We start from the raw sequence: 9,442 nt of genomic DNA, 5'->3' as shown, positions 1-9,442 counted from the left end.
GAATTAACATCCTACTGCCAAGAGCTGACCCTTTCTCCTGACATGTACGTCTAAGTCATTCTTGTCACTCTTTCCCCCATTAATATTCTGAAAAAGACAGTGCATTGAAGAGAATAGAATAAGATAGTTCCCTTAAACAGGCACTGTTGACCTTAGGTTGGGGATTTTTCTTTAATTTGCTTTTCTTAAAAATAAAATATTAATCATATTGGAAAAGGCGAGCAGAGTTCCTTTACATTTTTTCAATATATTCCATTTCTAATATTGCATTCATTAAATTAAGTCATTGAACATTTTGAACATTTTTAAGTGCCAAAGGAAGATAGAAATGTAATTTCCAAGGGAAAGTAGATGAGACAGGCTGAGGTACCCTTGTGACAACTTCTATTTCTGCTAACCTCAATGTACACGCCATAAACATCAGTCTTTTGGGATCTTAAATGCCTCCTGATCATTTTGCTATTATAAGTTTTTAATTTCATGATAATGCAGTACTCTAATATAATTTTCAGCTCTTAGCAAAAATTTACTCACAGGATCTTAAAGATATTATGGTTGCTGTTTAAAAGAGTTTATAATTTTTGGTTGGTGTTTGCATTTGTGAGAGATACAACATGAACTAAAATAAATGTTTCACTAAATTTTTAATTCCATCTGCATGTTCAGAACATGCAGAAATATTTAAGTTCATATTATATGTTGGGATACTATTAACTATCACTGTCATATGTAATAACATTATGACTTTCTAATTAAAATCATTTTGCTCTGCAAAAATAATATTATATGCCTGTAATCACCTGGAACGAACCTTTGCCCTTCTATCATTTCAAAAAGAAGGTCACTTAAATGAGAAACTGTGATATGAATTTGGAAAGGATTGCAATGCACAGTGGATTAATGCACTAGCTTTTTCATCTCTGGAGGCCCGCATTAAAAATATGACTTAGGACACTTGTGAAATGAATGACAGTAATGATGAAACCTTGAGTGTGCATTAGTACACATACATATCTTAAAACTGAAAATGCAAGTAATTAGAGATCTGGCCCCAAAATAGCAAAAGTCTGTACATTAAATTAAGTTGTATTTATGTCTAAGCATCCCAATATTTTCAGGAAGTATGAACCCCTACACATTATTTTTTTTATTTGAGCTAAATTTGAAATGGTTAAATTAGCATGTAAATCTAGATCCTTAAATAAAAGCGATCTTTGGTTTCTCATTTTAATTGTTCATGATTGTACAGGAAATAGTATTTAGCTTAGGCCTAGCTTAGCTAAGTATAAAGTAATTTGCCAATGCATTCAATTTAATAAAAGAGCCAATCAAGAAAATTCTTCTCCAATTCTCTAGTTTTTCAAACATCAGGTAGTTTTATATGAGTTAATTGGAAAATAAAAACCATATTTCATTTTGCCAGGTTAAGCTTAGCCTTTGGGGAAAGTGGAATGAGCAGAATTTAGCAAAACAAACAAGTAAATCCACAGAAATATTTACCCATACAGTTATTGGGCAGGAGGTAGCTACCTTTAGGCCATCATTTGTAAACTCTTGGACAAGTATCTCTACATTTCTGTAACTCTGGTCTTAGAACACGAAACATAAACTGCTGATATAGTGACATGTACCACTTGCATACTCATTTGCTACTATTTGAATTTAATTTCCTACATAGAAATATACTTAACTCCCGAATGATAACAGCTAATGTAATGATGCTGTCTTCTGAAGGAATTATGTTAGCTTTTTTTTTTCCCCCCTGAGGCATGGATCAGGGCTTATTCATCCAAAAAGTATTTATTTAGTAAATAGCATGTGCTAGGCACTGTCCTCAGTACACAAGGTATGTTAGAAAACAAAACAAGAAAAAAAAAGAAAACAAAACAAGGAATACTATCCTCATGCAGCTAATATTCCAATGAGCTGAGACAAACAGTAGACAATAACATACTGTGTAAATTATATCATATTTTAAAAGAAAGGAGAAAGTAGATCAAGGAAAAGGCAGTTGTAGATGTGAGTGTGAAGTGTGAGGGCGGGGGGAAGGAATAAATGTTGTCTTATAATCAAAATGTAAAAAGTGAGGAAGCCAGTCAACTGGGAATCTAGAGTAAAAAAATTCCAGGAGGGTTTGAGCAGAGAAACAACATGATCAGTAAGATTATTTTGTTGAGAAGAGATTGTGGGTACAAGAGCCAACAGATCAGGAAAAGATGCTTTCACTGATCACCAGGGAAGTACAAATTAAGGCCACCATGAGATATCACCTCATACTTACCAGAATGGTTAAAATCAACAACACAAGAAACAACAGTTGTTGCTGAGGATATGGGGAAAGGGAAACCCTCCTGCATTGTTAGTGGGAGTGCAAACAGGTACTACCACTCTGGAAGACAGTATGGAGTTTCCTGAAAAAGTTAAAAATAGAACTACCTTTTGATCCAGCAATTGCACTACTGGGAATTTACCCAAAGAATACAAAAATACTAATTCAAAGGGATACACACACCCCAGTGTTTATAGCAACATTACTTACAATAGCCAGATTATGAAAACAGCCCAGTGTCCACTGATGAATGGATAAAGAAGCAGGGTGTATATACACACACACACACATGCATACACACACACACACACACACACACACACACACACGTGTGTATATATAGTGGACTGTTACTCAGCCATGAAGAAGAATGAAATCTTGCCTTTAGCAACAATGTGGATGGAACTAGAGAGTATAATACTAAGCAAAATAAGTCAAAGAAAGACAAATACCAAATGATATACGTGGAATTTAAGAAACAAAACAAATGAGCAAAGAGAAAAAAAAGAGAGCGAGTTAAACCAAGAAACAGACTCCTAACTATGGAGAACATAAACTGATGGTTACCAGAGAGGAACTGGGTGGGGGAATGGGTGAAATAGGTGATGGGCAATAAGGTGTGCCCTTGTGACGAGCACCAGGTATAATACGGAGGTGTTGAAACAACTGTAATATGCATCTGGAATGAATATTCCACTGAGTGTTAGCTAACTGGAATTTAAATAAAAACTTGAAAAAGGGTAGTAACCAAGATAAAATTAACATTCCCTTCAGCTTGACTAACCGTTAGATAGGTTTCTACCTGGCCATAGGCCCCTTACCTTTCTTACAGCATTTACCTTAGAAAACTTGCAGTTGCAAATTCTTTCTCTGCCCCTTTGGGATATAAATCTTTATCCAGCCCTTTGCCACTTTTACAGTGGAGGACTGTCTTTCTCAAGGCTCTGGGAGCCATCTTTTTGAAATGTAATCAGCAAGAAAGCTTGTGTCCCTATTTCCCAGTGTTTGTGGGAGAGTAGGAGCCTAACTTCGAAAAGTACCAATCAGCTAGCCTAATCACATGGACAACCTCCCTTCTAGTGCTGTTTGCTGCTTTCTACTGTTTCACTCCAGTGGCTAGAAATTCTCCTTTTGTTTCAGTGGAAAAGAGGTTGAGTTCAATCTCTCTTCCATATTGCGGTAGTCTTTTTTTTTTTTTTTTTTAAGATTTTATTTATTTATTTGACAGAGAGAGACACAGCAAAAGAGGGAACACAAGCAGGAGGATTAGAAGAGGGAGACGCAGGCTTCCGGCTGAACAGAGAGCCCAGTGCAGGGCTTGATCCCAGGACCCCGGGGTCATGACCAGAGCTGAAGGCAGAGGCTTTAACCCACTGAGCCACCCAGGCACCACCCCCCATTGCAGTAGTCTTGAATAAAGTTTCATTTGTCACTGATAATTCACAGACCTGTACCCCTGACACAAATAATCCATTGTATGTTAATTTTTAAAAAAGTTTTACTTGTCGGCGCCTGGGTGGCTCAGTGGGTTAAGCCTCTGCCTTCAGCTCAGGTCATGATCCCAGGGGCCTGGGATCGAGTCCCGCATCGGGCTCTCTGCTCAGCAGGGAGCCTGCTTCTCCTCATCTCTCTCTCTGTCTGCCTCTCTGCCTATTTGTGATCTTTCTCTCTGTCAAATAAATAAATAAAATATTAAAAAAAAAAAAGTTTTACTTGTCATTTTAAATAATTTTCTAATGCAATTCTTCTTTTATAATTCAAGAAGAAAGCTCTAGAGAGAAAGTAGAACTCTTTTGGAAGCCTGGAATAAGTAATGACTACACTAAGTGAAGTAGAAATGCCAGAGTTCTATGGGAGATGGTAGAGGAAAGAGTCAAAAGGCTTATGAAAAGGGGCATGTCAGAAGGGGTAGACTTAAGTAAATCTGAAAAACCCACCAGCCAACTATATTCCAAGGAAGAACTTAAAGAACAACCTATTGCTAAAGCAATAAAAAATATGCTTATGGAAGGAGTAATAGAATTATTGAAAGTCTTGGTGGATGGTCTCTAGAGCCCAGGGAGGATAGCGGAGATTATGTTACAGAATGGGGCTTCCTGACAACAGTGGAGATGATAGATATTTAACCACCAAAGGAAGCTGGGGACAATAATTGTAATGTGTAGCAAGGTTGGAGTAGCATCCAGAACCGTGGGACTGGTAAAGAGCACAGTGTTCCTAGGGGCGAGGTTGATGAACAGCCAACAATCATAATACTAAGTTTATATAACTAAAGGAAATCAAGGAAATGTTGCCTTAATAAAAAGGCACAATCTCTTGCGAATTTCCAAACTTGATCCAGATCTCAAATCTGGAATCAGTGACTGAAGAAGCTGGATCTCTTGAGGAAGACATCTGTGACCCTGTGGTGGATGCGTATAGAAATGATTCACTTCTTCCACAAGAGATCTAGCACCATTATTTAGGCCATTGTACACTGGGGAAATGAGAAGATGAGATATTTTGAGAACTGTTGGACAGAGAGTCTGAAGATACCTTGATTTCCAAGGATCTGGACCATTGTAAGCATCCCCTCTGGAATGAGCAAATGTGTAGGTCAGATAAAAATAGAGTCCTGGTGTATGTCTGACTCATAATGGGTCTAATTGATATCTGAGCCCATTCTATGTTTATTTCCTAATTATCCAAATGTATAACTCCAAATGTGTAACTGGGTAGTCGTCAGAACCCTAACATTGGGTCTTTGGCTTATGTATGGGGTGGGGGCTGTTATAGTAGAAAGGCCAGGTGGAAGCTTTTATACCCCCCTCCCCACACCAAAATAGTATGTGAAAATCATATTGCATTCTTGGGGGACTGGCAAAGATTTGTGCTACCTATCAAGACCTAGAGATGTGGTGGTCTAACTCCTCCAATAATCAGATGGTGGCAGATAGTGAAGATGGCTGTAAATTTTGTTGCACCTGCTGTGCTGCATGTGGTATTTTGTAGCACAAGTGCAGCTGCTCTGCTGCAGTATGTGGTATGTTTTTCTAGAATAGATTAATGTAGCTTCAGATAAATAGTCTGCAGTCACTAATTTGGTTAATATATTCTTTTCCATCACCTTCAGGAAAGAGAACCAGAAACAGTTTGCATTTATGTGAGATGGACAGTAGTGCCTGTATTGGTCATTTTGGGCTGTTCTAACAAAATACCATGGACTAGGTAGCTTAAACAGCGGAAATTTATTTTCTCACAGTTGTAGAGGCTGGAAGTCCAAGGTCAGGATACCAGCAGGTTCAATTTCTAGTGACACCTTTCTTACTAGCTTGCAGGGAGCTACCTTCTTACTGTGTTCTCATGGTTTTCCCTCTGTGTGCCTTCCTCTTCTTGTGTCTCTTCTCTTCTTATATGGACATCGGAACTATTTGATTATAGCCCCATCCTTGTCACCTCAATTTAACTTTAATAACTTCTTTAAAGGGTCTATCAACAAATATAGTCACTTTGGAGGTTAGGACTTCAATATGTGGCTTTTGGGGGCACACAATTCACCCTGTAACAGGATAGATACATTTATAGTATTTCTCCCAAGGCTTTGTTAACACTTTCATCCTCTGCTGTAAATTATCCTAAACGGTTCTGAACTATCTCTACATTCTCCAGAGCTTAACAGAGTGTCATATTAGACCTAATGATCAGGAAATGGTGAGAGGGTGATGATCAGGAAATGCTCCAAAGGGTGGGAGACAAACCCTATAAAGGGATCCAACACATCAATGAGATCTTTAGGGTCCATGTTGTGGGGCTTGGCAGGACACTATTATATTTTGCAATTTTCATTGCTAAGAAGGTAGCACGATGCTTGATAGGCTTCTCTAGGTTAAAATTTCATACTCAGGTATATTGTTCCAACCAGTATACAGAGGGTTGCCTTCTTTGAGTGTCCAGAGGAAGAAAGAGGAATCCAGAGGAGGAAATTATTGTACAGTATATCCAGGCTGTGGTGCAAGCATCCCTGCTTCTTGAACCATATGACTTTTGTATTATTGGAAGTATCTGTGGTGGGAGAAATTTCCATGTGGACTTTATGGGAAGCTCCAACAGGAGAATTACAATGTGTAGACTGCAAGGTCTGGAGCAACAATATACCATCTGTATCGAAAAGTGATAAACCATATAAAAAATATCTTCTGGGATGCTAGTGGGTTCTAGTAGAGCAGGAGCACTTAACCATAGGGTTTCAAGTGATCATGCAGTCTGAACTGCCTGGCATCAGCTGGGGTTCTCTCAGACCCACACAGTCATCAGGGCCAGTAGCCTAAGTCTTAAGAGGGATCTTAGGACTTAGTAGCAATCCATTATAAGTTGGAAGGGATATAATTAGAGGTGTGCACAAACACCTCTAATTGTGACGAAAGGATACAAGTAAGCTGAATGAGCCCAGACACCCATATCATCATCGTCTTTATACAAGTGCTTCTTTTTTCAGTTCAAATCTATGACAGCATCGGGGAAGGGTTTTCTTATTACCAGCTGATAGAGGAGAAAAGGCTAAGCTTGGTTCATAAATGTGTGTGCAAACTAAAAAGGGATTGCTGTTCAATTTCAGCCCTACTCACAGGTGGACTGAAATATGATGCTGATCAGAAATCACCACTGAGCAGAGCTTTGGTTAGAGAATTGGGTAACCCAGTTTTGTCATGTTAAAAGAGGAGTAACCTGAGATAAAAAAAAAAAAAAAAACATTTGTGTTCTTATGAGCAGAGGCAAATGACTTGGCTGGTTGGTCAGTACCCTAGAAGGAGAAAAAATTGAAAAATTTTGTAACACGGAGGACTAGGAAAGAAACCTGTAGATGGAGCTATGGGAATGTATACAAAGTGTAAAGATTTTAATATTATATGTTAACGCCTTCCAGTAAGTATCTATACATAAGAGGACTAAACAATGAAGTAAATGAAGTTACTTGCCAGTTGATGTTAGCCAGCCATCATCATCATCGATATTCCTTGGTGCAGGCTCAGGCATGGAGTAACCATGGAGAAAGAACTTGGGTCAACAGCATAGTATCACAGTCACAAAGGCTGATCTAGTTCCATGTGCTTATGAATGTCCAATCCATTGAAAGTAACAATTTCTAGTACTGAGACCTTCGTATGGTACCTTTACTCAGGAAATCAATACCTTTGTGGCAAGTGATTAACTTGGAACATCTCTATACCCGGAAAAGGGCAAAGTTTATTTAGATTGGAATCGACATACATTCTGGATATAGGTTTGTCTTTTCTAAGTGTCAATTCCTGTTATATAAGGCCTCACAGGGTATTTGAGGCACTAACATGTGATTTTTCATAATATCTCCTTGGACTAAGGGATACACTTAACATTAAAGAATGTCAACAGTGAACCTATAACCATGTGATCCAATCCTCCTTTGTATATAGCCAACCTGATAGAGTGGTGGTACTATGTTTGTAGAGGCAGTTAGGTATTGTCTTATATATGGTACTTACAAAGAGGGGCTCCAACCTACAGAATGTGGTATATCTTCTTTGTCAACAACCATCATATGATATGGTATCTCCAGTACATGGATATAAGACTTCTCTTACACAACAGTCGCAGAGAACAAACGCACATGGGCACCCAGTTGATCCCCTAGGAGATCCTTCTTACACTTTCCTGTCTAATTTTTATGGCAAATGCACAAGTGCAGCTGCCACAGTCTAACTTCACCATGCATACCACCTAAACCAGTAGCAGTAATGGCTGAGAATGAGGAGTACCTAGAATATGCAGTAGGGAAGAAAGAAGAAAGAATTGTTGTAGCCTTGGGACTGTCTTCAGTCATGCACCCTATCCTTCATCCCGCTAGCAACTGTCTTAAGTTTACCCAGCAAAAAAAGCAACCAGAATCTTAGAGGTAGGGTTTCCAAATGGAGTGAACTCACTACACAAAGCATATGTCTCTGAGTAGTAAAAGGGATAGTACAAGGGGCAGCCTTTAGTTTGATGAATTCTCTGATGATGTCTGCCAGATCCCTCTTAAGACTTAGGCACTAATTCCTTAAGCTGTGGGGAATATTAACGGCTGGTACCTCCAGGTAGTAACACTGTTGGCTGAAGGAAGCTGTCTTACATAATATTTCACCTGAAGGAAAACCTGTATCCAAAGTCCAAACCATTCCATGTGGGCCACAAAGGCATAGCCCACTTTCAGGTCCACTTAGCATTGCCACCAACTCTAGAGCTTCCTGTAAACTTGACTTCGCTTTTTTCCTGAATCACAGTTAAACTTCTCCTTCTCCCCAATCCCAATCATAATTACACCTTTATAGGTTTCATTTCTGAATCACGTTATAGTAAATTTTCTACACATATTCTCCTCAAAGGCTGTTTCCTTGTGAACCCAACCAAAGACACCATCAATAATTGCGTTCACAAACAAAAAATCATTTAGCTTGGCTTGATTTTGGACTTACTATGAATAGATTCTTACATTTGGCATTCCTTTGTGCCTTGCTTCTTTAATGTTATGTACATTAAAAATTTCTAATCTGTTAATTCAGGTTCATCAATTTTGATACGTAGTTTATTCATTTTCACTACTGTATAGTATCCAAGACATGCATATACTATAATTTATTCTTTCAACTATTGATGAACACTTGATTGTTTCCATTTTTATTTCAATATTGTAAATAATGAAACTAAACACATTCTTATAACTTCTTCTTGGTGTACATAAAAGTCTCTGTAGAATGTTAACTCTCATTTTGCTTGAAGAGCAGCAATAGTCTTGGATTTGAATTGATAAACAGACTATGAAACCCAGTAGGTTTCATCCTGAGGCAAATGTATGTAGCTTTTAGAAAGGATAAGAGTAGTCAGTAAAACATATATAACAACAGCATACAGGGGTCACTTGACTTCTAGAAGTTGCTTTCCATGCCACTGACACTTTGTATTAAGGGAACACATAGTCAGAGAAGATGAGGCTGAATGTTTGTGAACCATCTGAGGTAATGTTTGTCATCAGATTTAGATTCCCATCAGCTTTTATACCCTGATAGTCATGTAACCCCCTAAGGCATAGTGTTACTAGTTTCCATCCTTTTGTGCAACTGC

General features: G+C 38.3%; 1 pseudogene; it reads right to left on the bottom strand.

Moving 5' to 3' along the window:
• The window catches only part of LOC101679217, an 11,317-nt pseudogene extending 3,986 nt beyond the window's left edge, over positions 1-7,331 (bottom strand).
• Between the last annotated feature and the right edge of the window lie 2,111 nt (positions 7,332-9,442).

Source organism: Mustela putorius, unplaced genomic scaffold (assembly GCF_011764305.1).
Source record: "Mustela putorius furo isolate JIRA1106 unplaced genomic scaffold, ASM1176430v1.1 tig00003845_pilon_pilon_pilon, whole genome shotgun sequence".
Classification (NCBI taxonomy): domain Eukaryota; kingdom Metazoa; phylum Chordata; class Mammalia; order Carnivora; family Mustelidae; genus Mustela; species Mustela putorius.
The sequence above is the reverse complement of the archived record's forward strand: the minus strand, read 5'-3'. Positions and strand labels throughout refer to the sequence as shown.